We start from the raw sequence: 16487 nt of genomic DNA on the forward strand, positions 1-16487 counted from the left end.
CTTTGCTTTCCAGTTACTCCGACCAAGTGAATCACCTTACACTTGTCCGCAGTAACTCCACTTGCCACGTCTCAGCCTAGCTCTGCAGCTTTTCTGTCTCTCTATAACCTACAAAATCCTTCATCTCTATCCACAACTCCACCGACCTTTGTGTCGTCTGCAAATTTACTAACCCACGCTTCTACGTTCTCCCCATGACTCACTGTGTAGGGCACCGTGGCTGACTGTGGACAATGATACCAAGCTTCCTGGTTTTGTGTCTGTGCTAAACACTAAGACGATTAAGCAGGCAGGTGAGCCTGGTAGCTCTGGCTGAGGGGAAACGCTGCTGTGGGCAGGGTAAGGCAAGTCAATAATTCTGTGAGTATTCAAGTCAGCTCAAAGTGAGTGTGTACAAACACGGCGTGAGAAGGCAGGAGGGACAGTCCATGAGCTGGGTATGTGTCCGTGAGCACAGTGTCCTTGCAGCAGTATTGCAATGAGAGTTGTCAGTGCACCCTGATCTGCAGCATTGAAGCACAGAAGTGTACTGTTAATTTGTCAGAAATATGCTGGCAATGCATGGTGAGGCTGGCATGTGACAGATGCCAGCATTGGTGGGTGTGGAGTACATGCAGCATTGTCTGCGTAGTGCCCCCCGAGATATTGGTGTCCAAGACAGAAGGCCGAAGAAGCGAGGGGCAAGATGGAGTCACCAGTTACTATCGCTGACTTTATTGTCAAATTCACCATATTGTGTTTCCCCACAGTGGAGGGGAGGGTAAAGAGCTGCAACTTGATGAGGAGAGATCTGCTGAATGTGGCTGTTGATCATTAGTCATTATTCAGTCAACATCTTGCCACTCCTGCACTCTACTTTTGTTGTAAAGAACAGTCTAGCACAGGAACATGCCCTTCAGCTCAGCAAGCCCATACTGACACATGATGTCTTTCTAAAGTTAAAACAAAAGTTTTTGCTCCGTCACCTTCTATGTCATTCTGTTCCCTACCTACTCTTCTCTGTGACAAGATACCTCTTAAGCCTTGCTATATTAGCTTATTCCTTCTATCAGTGCATTCCAGGCACTTTCACAACCTGTATGGAAAAGCAAAAAACAAACTTGCTTATCAAATCGCCAGAACTTTCTCCCTTTTACCTAAACCCTATGGTCCTGAGTAATTGATATTTCTACTTTGGGAAAAAGCCTCTGACTGTCCTTCTATCATTGCCTCTGATAACTTTGTAAATATCTATCAGGTAGCCCCAGAGCCAATGATGCCCAGATGCACACAAACCATGTTTGTTCAATTTCTCCTTCTGGCTAATACCCTCCAACATGCTGGTAAACCTTTCCATACCCTCTCCACATCGTACTGCTGCTGTGGCAACCAGTACTGTACACAACATTCTAAATGTGCCCGAACTAAGTTTCTCTACAGCTGCAATATGACCTGCTAATTTTCATACTGCATGCTCCAATGCATGTCTGCAAGTTTGCCGTCAGTCTTCTTGATCACCCTATCCACCCGTGTTACCACTTTCAAGGAACTTTTGAACTGTACACATAGACCCCTGCGGATGTTGATGCAATCAATAGTTTTTCCATCCACTTTATACTTCTCCCCAACATTAGACCTTCCAAAATGCATCACGTCGCAACTGTCCAGATAAAGTTACATCTGTGTTTTATCTGTCCAAGTCTGCAGCTGACCTGCATCCTGCTGTATTCTCCAGCAATCATCTTCACAATCTGCAACTCCACCAATCTATGTCCAGGTCTCCAGTCACAAAAGCACTGTTCCACCACTACTCTGTCTTCTACGGGCAAGCACTTCTCTATCCATCTTATTAACTGACCGCTGATCCCATTTCACTTCACCTTCTGTATGAGCCTGCCATAAGGAAACACATCAAAGATACAAACGGCCAACATCCAGCCCCATGCCCTCATCAAGCAATTTTGTCACTTCCTCACAATATTCAATCAAGTTTGTGAGACAGGATCTTCTCCACACAACTGCCTGTCACGAATAAGTCCATATTAGCGTACTGATGGAGCTGCACTCATTCTGACAAGTAATTATTCCGTCATATTCCTGACTTGAACCTTGGAAGTTAGATTAGATTCCCTACAGTGTGGAAACAGGCCCTACAGCCCAACGAGTCCACATCAACCCTCCGAAGAGTAATACACCCAAATCCATTTCCCACTGACTAAAGCACCTCACACTATGTCAATTTATTATTGCCAATGCACCTACCTGCACATCTTTGGACTGTGGGAGGAAAACCACACAGGCACGGGGGGTACGTGCAAACTCCACACAGACAGTCACCCCAGGACATTGATGCTGTGAGGTGGCAGTGCTATCCACTGAGCCATCGTGCTGCTCTTGACGGCTACCATACAGTGGACGGTATGTTGGGCAGTGACGGTTACTGTACAGTGGCAGATATGTCGGGCAGTGATGATTAGTGAACAGTGGGGGGTATGTCGGGACGTAATGGTGACCGAACGGTAGGAGGTATGTTAGGCCGTGATGCTTACTGTACAGTGGGAGCTATGTTGGGCAGTGATGGTTACTGTACAGTGGGAGGTATGTCAAGCCGTGATGGTTACTGTACAATGGGAGGTATGTTGGAACGTGAAGGTTACTTTACAATGGGAGGTATGTTGGGCCGTGATGGTTACTGTACAGTGGGAGGTATGTCGGGCCGTTATGGTCACTGTACAGTGGGAGATATTCGGGCCGTGATGGTTTCTGTACAGTGGGAGGTATGTCGGGCCGTGATGGTTACTATATCGTGGGAGGTATTCGGGCCGTGAAGGTTTCTGTACAGTGGGAGGTATGTCGGGGTGTAATGGTTACTGTACAGTGGGAGGTATGTTGGGCCATGATGGTTACTGTACAGAAGGAGGTATGTCGGGCTGTGATGGTTACTGTACAGTGGGAGGGATGTCGGGCCGTGATGGTTACTGTACAGAAGGAGGTATGTCGGGCTGTGATGGTAACTGTACAGTGGGAGGAATGTCGGGGCCGTGATGGTTATTGTACAGTGGGAGGTATGTGGGGCCGTGATGGTTAGTGCACAGTGGCAGGTATGTCGGGCCTTGTTAGTTAAAGTACAGTGAGAGGTATGTCGGGCCATGATAGTTTATGTATAGTGGGAGGTCTATCGGGTCGTGATGGTTCCTGTACAGAAGAAGGTATGCCGGTGTGTGATGGTTAATGTAGAGTGGGCCGTGATGGTTCCTGTACAGTGGGAGGTATGTTGGGCCGTGATGTTTATTGAACAGTGGGGGTTTTGTCAGACAGTGATGTTAACTGTACAGTGGGAGGTATGTCGGACCTTTATGGTTAATGTACAGAGGGAGGTTTGTTGGGCCATGATGGTTACTATACTGTGGGGGGTATGTCCGGTCCGTGGTAGTGTCTGTACAGTGGGAGGCATGTCGGGCAGTGACGGTTACTGTACAGAGGGCGGTATGTCGGGCTGTGACAGTTATTGCACATTGGGAGGTATGTCAGGGTGTGATAGTTACAGAACAGAGAAAGGTATGTCAGGCTGTGATGGTTACTGTGCATTGAGTGGTATGTCGGACCGTGATGGTTACTCTACAGTGCGAGGTATGTCGGGGTGTGATGGTTGCTGTACAGTGGGTGGTATGTTGGGCCGTGATGGTTACTGTACAGTGGGAGGGATGTCGGACCGTGATGGTTACTGTACAATGGGAGGTATGGTGGGCCATGATGTTTACTGTACTTTGGCATGTATGTATGGGCCGTGATAGTTACTGTACTGTGGGAGGTATGTCGGACAGTGATGCTTACTGTACAGAGGGCGGTATGTCAGGTTCTGACGGTTGCTGTTCAGTGGGAGTTATGTTGGGCCATGATGTTTACTGTACTTTGGGAGGTTTGTATGTGCCGTTATAGTTACTGTACAGAGGGCGGTATGTCAGGCTGTGACGGTTACTGTACAGTGGGAGTTATGTTGGGCTGTGATGGTTACTGTACATTGAGAGGTATGTCGGGCCGTGATGGTTACTGTACAGTGGGATGTATGTTGGGCCGTAATGGTTATTGTACAGAGGGAGGAATGTCGGGCTGTGATGGTTACTGTACAGTGGGAGGTAAGTAGGGCCGTGATGTTTACTGTACATTGGGAGGTATGTCAGGCCGTGATGGTTATTGTACAGAGGGAGGAATGTCGGCCGTGATGGTTACAATACAGTGGGAGCTAAGACGACTTGTGATGGTTACTGTACAGTGGGAGGTATGTCGGGTCGTGATGGTTCCTGTACAGTGGGAGGTATGGCGGGCCGTGATGGTTACTGTACAGTGGGTGGTATGTCATGCCGTGATAGTTACTGTACAGAGAGAGGTATGTTGGACCGTGATGGTTAGTGTACAGTGGGATGTATGTTGGGCCGTGATGGTTCCTGTACAGTGGGAGGTATGGCGGGCCGTGATGGTTACTGTACAGGGGGTGGTATGTCGTGCCGTGATGGTTACTGTACAGAGGGAGGTATGTTGGGCAGTGATGGTTACTGTACAGTGGGAGGTATGTCCAATCCGTGATGGTTGTTGTACAGTGGATGGTATGTTGGGCCGTTATGGTTAGTGTACAGTGGGAGGTATGTCGGTCTGTGATGGTTACTGTACAGTGGGAAGTATGTCGGGTCGTGATGGTTACTGTACAGTCGGCGTTATGTCCTGGCCAGGATAGTAACTGTACAGAAGGAAGGTGGTATGTCCGGCTGTGATGGTTACTGTACAGTGGAAGGTATGTCGGGACGTGATTCTTACTGTACAGAGAGCTGTATGTCGGGCCGTGACGGTTACTGTACAGTGGGAGGTATGGCGGGCCATGATAGTTTATGTACAGTGGGAGGTCTGTCGGGCCGTGATGGTTAATGTACAGTGGGAGGTATGTCAGGTCGTGATGGTTCCTGTACAGAAGAAGGTATGCCGGTGTGTGATGGTTACTGTAGAGTGGGAGGTATGTTGGGCCGTGATGGTTACTGTACAGTGGGAGGTATGTTGGGCCGTGATGGTTACTGTACAGTGGGAGGTATGTTGAGCCGTGATGTTTATTGAACAGTGGGAGTTTTGTCAGACCGTGATGTTAACTGTACAGTGGGTAGTGTGTCGGGCCGTGATGGTTACTGTACAGTGGGAGATATGTTCAGCCGTGACGGTGATTGTACAGTGGGAGCTATGTCGGGCCGTGATGGTTACTGTACAGTGGGCGGTATGTCGGGCCGTTATGGTCTCTGTACAGTGGGGGGTATGTCGGGCCGTGACGGTTACTGTACAGTGGGAGGTATGTTAGGCCGTGACGGTTACTGTACAGTGGAAGGTCTGTCGGGCCGTGATGGTTACTGTACAGAGGGAGGTATGTCGGGCCGTGGAGTTCCAGGCCCATTGCACCTCATGGATGCATCATCATTTGTTGCTCAATCTGTTTCAAGTTTGTCCCATTCATTACCGACAGGGCTTCATATCTTGTTGAGGAGGGTCTGAAAAATGTGCCGTTGCTTCCCATTATGCAGTGACCATTCTTACCGATGTATGAAATGTAGAGATGTATCAGCAGCAGGCAGATTGGTGATGATGTGGTCAATTATATATTTCCCTTTTATTGATTTCCCCATAACCTGCCACAGAGCAGTCTAGCAGCCACAGGATCCTGCATCTATATTGACGAGATACCAAGGTTCTGCCCCCTCTGCCTGGCTGTGTCCTATCAGTGTGACAGACCCTACCAGAGAGGATGGTGATGCTGCCTGGCACACAGTTCTGTGCACATCATCCTGCTTCAGACGCAATATCTAACTGTTTCTTGATTGATCTGAGATAAATATACACAGGGCACTTTCACATTTTGTAAAATGAAGAGTTAATATCACTTTGTTTCTTACATATTTTAAAATAATCCAAACATCATTGTTTTTCCATTGAAAACAATTGAAGTGAACAATAATTAAAATACCAGAGTGCACAGCTAACTATTACACAATTCAGTGACTGTAGTAAAAAGCTGATTCTTGTTCAGATCAGTGAACACACCATGTTGCAGGCAGCAAAGCTGTTTAAAATGACTTTGAGAAAAAAGCCTGAATTCAGACACACTGTTTTTGAGCCTCACCATGACCTCCAAAATACTGGCCATCTCCATAATCTGTTCATAGAGATTCCAAACTGGAGCTTGTCTGTTACTCGCACAATGCCTCACAGCAGTCTGTTTAGAGACATACCTGAACAACGGGGAGATGTGTGTTGGTGCAGACTGGTCAATGGACTAGAACATAGCACTGGTCCAGACTTAGTTCAACATTTGTAACAATGACCTGTCAACAACCATGTCTAGCAAATATATTTCTTCTGTGTGTCACCTTAGCTCTGTAATTCTGTACCTTTACCCGATCCTGAATGAAGGTGTTATAAAGGTAGTGGGCTCCTGCAGCACGTGGCATCTTACATTGAATCCCTCATAAACGATATCCAGTGTGTTAGCCCCACAATGTCAGCATCCAAACAGAATTTTACAGCTCTAATGATGGCCAGTATGATCCCAGCCCAACGACCTTGTGTGTGACTTGAGCTGGAAATCCCGATGGAAATGTTTGCAGCATTGTTCTCACCGTTAACAGCAAAGTCTCTTTGCTCAAGTTTCGATAGCCTTTCATAATAACAACTTTTTGATTGTCCAATAAGCATTATATCCCTCCTTTATTCAGTTCACTTTTATAACAACGATATGATGGAAAGAGTGCCCAACTCACAGTAAGGAGCATTGAAATGATGAGTCTCATTACCACACCCAAGACCACATTGTTATTAAGTACAAGGTCTTTGAAAATATACAACTATTTTCCCGTGTATTAATATTGTGAATGAATAGTCGACTCTCCTGTTCCTCAGATGCTGCGTGAACGGCTGTGCTTTTTCAGAACCACACTTTTTTCCTCTGATCTCCAGCACCTGCAGTGCTCACTTTCTCCCTGCTAATATTCTCGCATAATCATTTTCGTGGCAACTGTGTGTTTAAACATGTTACAGTCAGATATGAGTACATTTTGAACTGCTTCTGTCTATGTCAGAGCTCAGTAATGTGTGATGTGAATGTCAGTGTCTGTGTGATGCTCGGTATGTAGGCCATGCATCTGACAGATGGACAGATAGTTTCAAACATAATTTCCCATCAGCTGTTCCTGAACAGCAAGGTACTGCCTGGACCCCACCAGCCTGAGCACACAAAACCCAAAGCACAGTGGCCAGCATTGGGCATGACAATATTTTTCAATTTAATTTATTCATAGAATATGATTGGGATGTCCCGTCCCGTATTGCCCGTCCCGTATTGCCCTTGAGAAGGTGGGGGTGAACTGCCGCATTGACCCACTGCAGTCCATGTGTTGTAGATGTGCATTACGGAGGGACGTTGAAACAGTGACACTGAAAGAACAACAATATGCTTCCCAATCAGGATGGTGGGTGGCTTGGAATGGAACGTGAACATGGTGATGATTCCATGTGTCTGCTTCCCTTGTCCTTCTTGATGGTCGTGGTTTCGGAGGTACGTTGTAAGGAACTTTGGTAAATTTCTGCAGAGCACCGTGGAGATGGCCGGCATTGCTGTTACTGAGCGCAAGTGGATGAGGGTTGAAACTGCACTCTCACAGGCAAATGGGGGTATTTCATCACACACACACTCAACGTGTTATAGATGGTGTGCAGGCTTTCGGAAACCACGAGGTGAGTTATTTCTGCAGGATTCCTAGCTCCTGACATATACTTTTTGCCAATCAATTTATATATTTCAAAGTGTGGCACTGGAAAAAAGCACAACAGGTCAGGCAGCATATGACCTACAGGAGAGTCGACGTTTTAGTATAAACCCTTCACAGGAATGGGTAATGAAATTATATGGTCAATCAAGTTTTTGATAACGGTAATTCCCGGGATATTACTAGGTGTGTGATCAATGATGGTGGTGGCATTGAACGTTGGAAGATATGGTTGAATTTTCTATTGTTAGAGGTAATCGTTGTCTGGCACGTGTGTAATGGAAATGGTACTTGTCACTGTTAAGCATACGCCTGCATATTTACAGGTCCTTGTTGCATTTGGATAAGGATTGCTTCAGTATCTGATTAAATCACAAATGGTGTTGAACATTGCCCAATCATTGCCAAACATCCCCAGGTGTGACTCTACAGTGGAGGGATGGTCATTTATGATTAGGCCTGGGGCAGAGAGCACTCTGAGACATCACTGATACTGTCCCTCTGTCTGATCGAGGAAGCTTGCTTCTGCTTCCACCTGCTTCAGATGTGTCTAACAACATATCTGAGCAGAATAATTTTACAGTATCTTCCCCATGGAGCTGAGGGAGGACTTGGTTAGTTCAATCAGTTGGACGGCTAGATATTAATGCTAACAGTGTGGGTTCAATTCCTGCACGGACTGGGGTGACTAAAGGACTGTCCTACTCAACCTCTCCCTTACTTGAGGCATGTTGACTGTCCAGTTAAACTGCCACCAGTCGTCTTTTTCTAACGAGAGAGCAGCCCTATCATCCTGTAGGAGTATGCTGCAATAACATTTCAATTTTGATCTACAGGTTTACTCAGTCAAGCAGCTGTGACATTTTGGACCCGACCATCTCGATCACCAATGCTGCTGCTGAGTCCTTCTGGGTGGTGGTTTTAAAATGGCCAACCCAGTATAGATTCTACAGACTTGCATTCCCCTCTCTGTAACATTGACAGCCTTGCTTTCCTATCCCTGTAACATCTCCAGCCTTGCTTTGCTATCTCTGTAACATCTACAGCCTTGTTTTACACGCTCTGTAACAGATCCAACCTTCCTTTCCTACCTCTGTAAAATCTAGAGCCTTGAATTCCTATCTCTGTAATAATTCAAGCCTTGATTTCCTATCTCTGTAATATTTCCAGCATTGCTTTCTCTCTGTAACGACTCCAGCCCTGCTTTCCGATCACTGTAACATCTTCAGCATTACTTTACTTTATATGTAACATCTCCTGCCTTGCTTTCCAATCTCTATGACATCTCCAGACTTGCTTTCCTATCTCTGTAATATCTCTAGCCTTTCGTTCCTATCACTGCAACATCCCCAGGCTTGCTTTCCTATCTCTGTGGCATCCTCGGCCTTGCTTTCCGCTTTCTATGACATCTCCAGCCTTGTTTTCCCCTCGCTGTAACATCTCCAGCCTTGCATTCCTATCTCCATGGCATCTGCAGACTTGATTTCATATCCCTGACACATTATCAGCCTTGCTTTCCTAACTCTGTAACATCTCCAGCCTTGAATTCTATCTCTGTAACATCTCTAGACTTGTATTCTTATCTCTGTAACAACTCCAACCGTGCGTTCCAATCGCTGTAACATCTCTAGCCTTGCTGTTCTCTTTCTGTAACATATCAAGACTTGTTTTCCACTCTCTGAAACATCACCGGCCGTGCCTTCCTATCTCTGTAACATTACCCGCATTGCTTTCCCCTCTCTGTCATAACTCCAGCCTTGCATTCCTCTTTCTGCATAACATCTCCAGCCTTGATTTCCTATCTCTGTAACAACTCCAGCCTTGCTTTCCTATATCTTTAACATCTCTAGCCTTGATTTCCGATCTCTGCAACCTTTCCTATCTCTGTAACATCTCTTGACTTGATTTCCCCTCTCTGTAATATCTCCCACCTTGCCTTCCTATCTCTGTAAAATTACCAGAATGCGTTCCAATCACTGTAACATCTCCAGCCTAGCTTTCCTATCTCTGTATCATCCCCAGCCTTGCTTTCCTGTCACTGAAACGTCTCCAGACTTGCTTTCCTCTCCCTGTAGCGTCTCCAGCCTTATGTTCCTCTCCCTGTAACAACTCCAACCGTGCTTTCCTATCTCTGTAGCATCTTCGGCCTTGCTTTCCTCTCTCTGTGACATCTCCAGACTTGTTTTCCTATCTTTGTAACATCTCCAGCCTTGCTTTACAATCTCTGTAACAGCTCCAGCCTAGCTTTCCACTCTCTGAAACATCACGAGCCTTGCTCTCCTATCTCTGTAACATTTCCAGCCTTGCTTTCAACTCTTCGTAACATATTCAGCCTTGCATTGCTAAATCTGTTATATCTCCAGCCGTGTTTTAGCACTCTCTGTAACATCTCCAGTCTTGCTTTCCAATCACTGTAACATTTCCCGGCTTGATTTCCTATCTCTGTAACATCTCTAGACTTGCTTTCCTCTCTCTCCGCAACATCTCCAGCCTTGCTTTCCTATATCTATAAGATCGCAAGCCTTTCTTTCCTATCTCTGTAACATCTCCAGACATGTTTTCCTATCTCTGTAACATCTTCAGCCTGGCTTTCCTATCTCCGTAACATCTGCAGACTTGATTTTCTTTCTCTGTAACATCTCCAGCCTTGTTTTCCTATCTCTTTAACATCGCCAGACCTGTTTTCCTATCTCTGTAACATCTGAAGCCTTGTTTTCCTATTTCCGTAACGTCAAAAGCCTTGCTTTCCTGTCTCTGTACCATATCCAGACATGTTTACCTATCTCTGTGACCTCTCCCGACTTGATTTCCGATCTCGTTAACATCTCCTGACTTGCTTTCCCCTCTCTGTTACATCTCCAGCGTTGCCTTCCTATCCCTTTAACATCTCCAGCCTTGCTTTCCTATCGCTGTGAAATCTAGAGCCTTGCTTTCCTATCTCTATAACGTCTCCAGCCTTACGTTCCTATCCCTGTAACATCTCCAACGTTGCTTTCCTATCTCTGTAGCATCCTCGGCCTTGCTTTCCGCTTTCTGTGACATTTGCTGCCTTGCTTTCCCCTCTCTGTAACATCTCCAGACTTGCTTTCCATTCGCTGTAACATCTCCAGCCTTGCATTATTATCTCTGTAGCATCTCCAGACTTGATTTCGTATCTCTGAAACATTGCCAGCCTTGCTTTCCTAACTGTGTAACATCTCCAGCCTTGCTTTCCTGTCTCTGTAATGTCTCCAGCCTTGGATTCTATCTCTGTAACACCTCCAGACTTGTTTTCTTATCTCTGTAACATTACCTGCCTTGCTTTCCTCTATCTGTAACATCTCCAGCCTTCCGTTCCAATCGCTGTAACATCTCCAGCCTTGCTTTGCTATCTCGGTAACATCTCCAGCCTTGATTTCCTGTCACTGTAACGTCTTCAGGTTTGCTTTCCTCTGCCTGTAACGTCTCCAGCCTTACGTTCCTATCCCTGTAACAACTCCAAACGTGCTTTCTTATCTCTGTAGCATCTTCGGCCTTGCTTTCCTGCCTCTGTAACATCTCCAGCCTTGCATTCCTATCTCTGTAACATCTCCAGACTTGCTTTCCTGTCTCTGTAACATCTCCAGACTTACGTTCATATTTCTGTATGATTACCAGCCTTGCTTTCCTATCTCTGTAACACTTCCAGCGTTGCTTTCCCATCTCTGTAATATCTCCAGACTTGCTTTCCATTCGCTGTAACATCTCCAGCCTTGCATTAATATCTCTGTAGCATCTCCAGACTTGATTTCGTATCTCTGAAACATTGCCAGCCTTGCTTTCCTAACTGTGTAACATCTCCAGCCTTGCTTTCCTGTCTCTGTAATGTCTCCAGCCTTGGATTCTATCTCTGTAACACCTCCAGACTTGTTTTCTTATCTCTGTAACATTACCAGCCTTGCTTTCCTATCTCTGTAACATTACCTAGAACATAGAACATAGAACATAGAACATTACAGCACAGAACAGGCCCTTCGGCCCACGATGTTGTGCCGAACTTCTAACCTAGATTAAGTACCCATCCATGTACCTATCCAAATGCCGCTTAATGATCGCCAATGATTCCGACTCTACCACTCCCACGGGCAGCGCATTCCATGCCCCCACCACTCTCTGGGTAAAGAACCCACCCCGACATCTCCCCTATACCTTCCACCCTTCACCTTAAATTTATGTCCCCTTGTAACACTCTGTTGTACCCGGGGAAAAAGTTTCTGACTGTCTACTCTATCTAGTCCTCTGATCATCTTATAAACCTCTATCAAGTCACCCCTCATCCTTCGCCGTTCCAACGAGAAAAGGCCGAGAACTCTCAACCTATCCTCGTACGACTTCCTCTCCATTCCAGGCAACATCCTGGTAAATCTTCTCTGCACCCTCTCCAAAGCTTCCACATCTTTCCTAAAGTGAGGCGACCAGAACTGCACACAGTACTCCAACTGTGGCCTAACCAAAGTCCTGTACAGCTGCAACCTGCCTTGCTTTCCTCTATCTGTAACATCTCCAGCCTTCCGTTCCAATCGCTGTAACATCTCCAGCCTTGCTTTGCTATCTCGGTAACATCTCCAGCCTTGATTTCCTGTCACTGTAACGTCTTCAGGTTTGCTTTTCTCTGCCTGTAACGTCTCCAGCCTTACGTTCCTATCCCTGTAACAACTGCAAACGTGCTTTCTTATCTCTGTAGCATCTTCTGCCTTGCTTTCCTGCCTCTGTAACATCTCCAGCCTTGCATTCCTATCTCTGTAACATCTCCAGACTTGCTTTCCTGTCTCTGTAACATCTCCAGACTTACGTTCATATCTCTGTATGATTACCAGCCTTGCTTTCCTATCTCTGCAACACTTCCAGCATTGCTCTCCCCTCTCTGTAACATCTCCAGACTTGCTTTCCATTCGCTGTAACATCTCCAGCCTTGCATTAATATCTCTGTAGCATCTCCAGACTTGATTTCGTATCGCTGAAACATTGCCAGCCTTGCTTTCCTAACTGTGTAACATCTCCAGCCTTGCTTTCCTGTCTCTGTAATGTCTCCTGCCTTGGATTCTATCTCTGTAACACCTCCAGACTTGTTTTCTTATCTCTGTAACATTACCAGCCTTGCTTTCCTATCTCTGTAACATTACCTGCCTTGCTTTCCTCTATCTGTAACATCTCCAGCTTTCCGTTCCAATCGCTGTAACATCTCCAGCCTTGCTTTCCTATCTCTGTAACATCTCCAGCCTTGCTTTCCTGTCACTGTAACGTCTTCAGGTTTGCATTCCTCTGCCTGTAACGTCTCCAGCATTACGTTCCTATCCCTGTAACAACTCCAAACGTGTTTCTTATCTCTGTAGCATCGGCAGCCTTGCTTTCCTCTCTCTGTAAAATCTAGAGCCTTGCTTTCCTCTATCTGTAACATCTCGGGCCTTGCGTTCCAATCTCTGTAACATCTCCAGCTTTGGTTTGCTATCTCTGTAACATCTCCAGTCTTGCTTTCCTGTCACTGTAACGTCTCCAGGCTTTCTTTCTTCTCCGTGCAACGTCTCCAGCCTTTCGTTCCTATCCCCGTAACTTCTCCAACCTTGCTTTCCTATCTTGGTAGCATCTTCGATCTTGCTTTCCTATTTCTGTAACATCTCCAGACTTGTTTTCCTATGTTTGTTACGTTTCCAACCTTGCTTTACACTCTCTGTAACATCTCCAGCCTTGCTTTCCTTTCTCCGTAACATCTCCAGCCTTGCTTTCCTGTCACTGTAACATCTTTAGGTTTGCTTTCCACTCCCTGTAACGTCTCCAGCCTTACGTTCCTATCCCTGTAACAACTCCAACCGTGCGTTCCTATCTCTGTAGCATCTTCGGATTTGCTTTCCTCTCTGTGACATCGCCAGCGTTGCTTTCCCCTCTCTGTAACATCTCCAGTCTTGCTTTCCTATCTCTGTAACATCTCCAGACTTGTTTTCCACTCTCTGAAACATTACCGGCCGTGCCTTCCTATCTCTGTAACATTACCTGCATTGCTTTCCCCTCTCTGTCATAACTCCAGCCTTGCATTCCTCTTTCTGCATAACATCTCCAGCCTTGATTTCCTATCTCTGTAACACCTCCAGCCTTGCTTTCCTATATCTCTAACATCTCTAGCCTTGATTTCCGATCTCTGAAACCTTTCCTATCTCTGTAACATCTGCAGCCTTGATTTCCTATCTCTGTAACACCTCCAGCCTTGCTTTCCTATATCTTTAACATCTCTAGCCTTGATTTCCGATCTCTGCAACCTTTCCTATCTCTGTAACATCTCTTGACTTGATTTCCCCTCTCTGTAATGTCTCCAACCTTGCCTTCCTATCTCTGTAACATTACCAGAATGCTTCCCTCTCTCTGTGACATCTCTAACCTTGCTTTCCTCTCTCTGTAACATCCCTAGCCTTGCATTCCTATCCCTGTAACATCTCAGGCCTTGCATTCCTGTCTCCAGTCTTACGTTCCTTTCCCTGTAACATCCCCAACCTTGCTTTCCTATCTATGTAGCATCTTCGGCCTTGCTTTTCTACCTCTGTAACATCTCCAGCCTTGCATTCCTATCTCCGTAAAATCTCCGGACTTGCTTTCCTGTCTCTGTATCATCTTCAGACTTGCATTCGTATCTCTGTAACTTTACCAGCCTCGCTTTACTGTCTCTGCAATATCTCCAGCCTTGCTTTCTTGTCACTGTAACATCTTCAGGTTTGCTTTCCTCTCCCTGAAAGGTCTCCAGCCTTACGATCCTATCCCTGTAACAACTCCAATCGTGCTTTCCTATCTCTGCAGCATCTTCAGACTTGCTTTCCTCTCTCTGACATCTCCAGCGTTCCTTTCCGATCTCTGTAACATCTCCAGATTTGCTTTCCCCTCTCTGTAATATCTCCAAACTTGCTTTCCTCTCTCAGTAACATCTCCAGACTTGCTTTCCTCTCTCTGTAACATCTCCAGACTTGCTTCACTCTCTGAAGCACATCCAGCCTTGCTGTCCTATCTCTGTAACGTCTCCAGCTTTGCTTTCAGCTCTGTGTAATATCTCCAGCCTAGCTTTTCTCTCTCACCGTAACATCTTCAGCCTTGATTTCCTGTCTCTGTAACATCTCCAGCCTTGCATTCCTCTCTCTGTAACATCTCCAGACTTGCTTTCGTATCTCTGTAACATCTCAGGCCCTGCATTCCTGTCTCTTTAACATCTCCAGCCTTGATTTCCTATCTCTGTGTCCTCTCCAGACTTGATTTCCTATCTCGTTAACATCTCTTCACTAACTTTCCCCTTTCTGTAACATCTCCAGCCTTGCCTTCCAATCTCTGTAACATTACCAGAATGCTTTCCTATGTCTGTAACATCTCCAGCCTTGCTTTCCTGTCTCAGTAATGTCTCCAGCTTTGCTATTCACTCTCTGTAACATTACCAGCCGCACTTTCCTATGTCTGTAACATCTCCAGACTTGCTTTCCTATCTCTGTAACATCTCCAGACTTGCTTTCCTATCTATGTGAAATCTAGAGCCTTGCTTTCCGATCTGTGTAACGTCTCCAGCCTTACGTTCCTTTCCCTGTAACATCGCCAACCTTGCTTTCCTATCTCTGAAGCATCTACGGCCTTGCTTTCCTCTTTCTGTGACATCTCTAGCCTTGCATTCACCTCTCTGTAACATCGCCCGCGTTGATTTCCTATCGCTGTAACATCTCGAGACTTGCTTTCGGATCTCTGTAACATTACCAGCCTTGCTTTCCTATCTCTGTAATTTCTCCAGCCTTGCATTCCTATCTCTGTAACATTTCCAGACTTGCTTTCCTCTATCTATAACATCTCCAGCCTTGCTTTCCTATCACTGCAACGCCTCCAGGTTTGTTTTCCTCTCCCTGTAACATCTCCAGCCTTACGTTCCTCGCCCCGTAATATATTCTGCCTTTGCTTTCCTATCTCTGTCGCATCTGCGGCCTTGGTTTCCACTTTCTGTGACATCTCCAGACTTGCTTTCCCCTCTCCGTAACATCTCCAGACTTGCTTTCACCTCTCTGTAACATCTCCTGCCTTGCATTCCTATCTCTGTAACAGCTCCAGACTTGCTTTCCCCTCTCTGTCATCTCTCCAGCCTCGCATTCCTATCTCTGTAACATCTCCAGCTTTGATATCCCGTCTCTGTAATATCTCCAGCCTTGCTTTCCAATCTCTATAACATCTCCAGCATTGCTTTCCTATCACTGTAACGTCTCCAGGCTTGCTTAACTCTCCTTGTAATGTCTCTAGCCTTACGTTCCTTTCCCTGTAACATCTCCAACCTTGCTTAAAAATCTCTGTAGCATCTTCAGCCTTGCTTCCTTCTCTCTGTGACATCTCCAACCTGGCTGTCCTATCTCTGCAACACCTCCAGCCTTGCTTTCCTATCTCTGTAACATCACCAGACTTGCTTTCTCCTCTCTGTAACCTCTCCAGCCTTGCTTTCCCCTCTCTGTAACATCTCCAGCCTTGCTTTCCTTTCTCCGTAACATCTCCAGCCTTGCTTTCCTGTCACTGTAACATCTTTAGGTTTGCTTTCCACTCCCTGTAACGTCTCCAGCCTTACGTTCCTATCCCTGTAACAACTCCAACCGTGCGTTCCTATCTCTGTAGCATCTTCGGATTTGCTTTCCTCTCTGTGACATCGCCAGCGTTGCTTTCCCCTCTCTGTAACATCTCCAGTCTTGCTTTCCTATC

The sequence above is a fragment of the Chiloscyllium plagiosum genome, unplaced genomic scaffold (genome assembly GCF_037043375.1).
Source record: "Chiloscyllium plagiosum isolate Xiang-an unplaced genomic scaffold, Cpla_swu_hap1 HiC_scaffold_38, whole genome shotgun sequence".
NCBI classification, from domain to species: Eukaryota; Metazoa; Chordata; class Chondrichthyes; order Orectolobiformes; family Hemiscylliidae; genus Chiloscyllium; species Chiloscyllium plagiosum.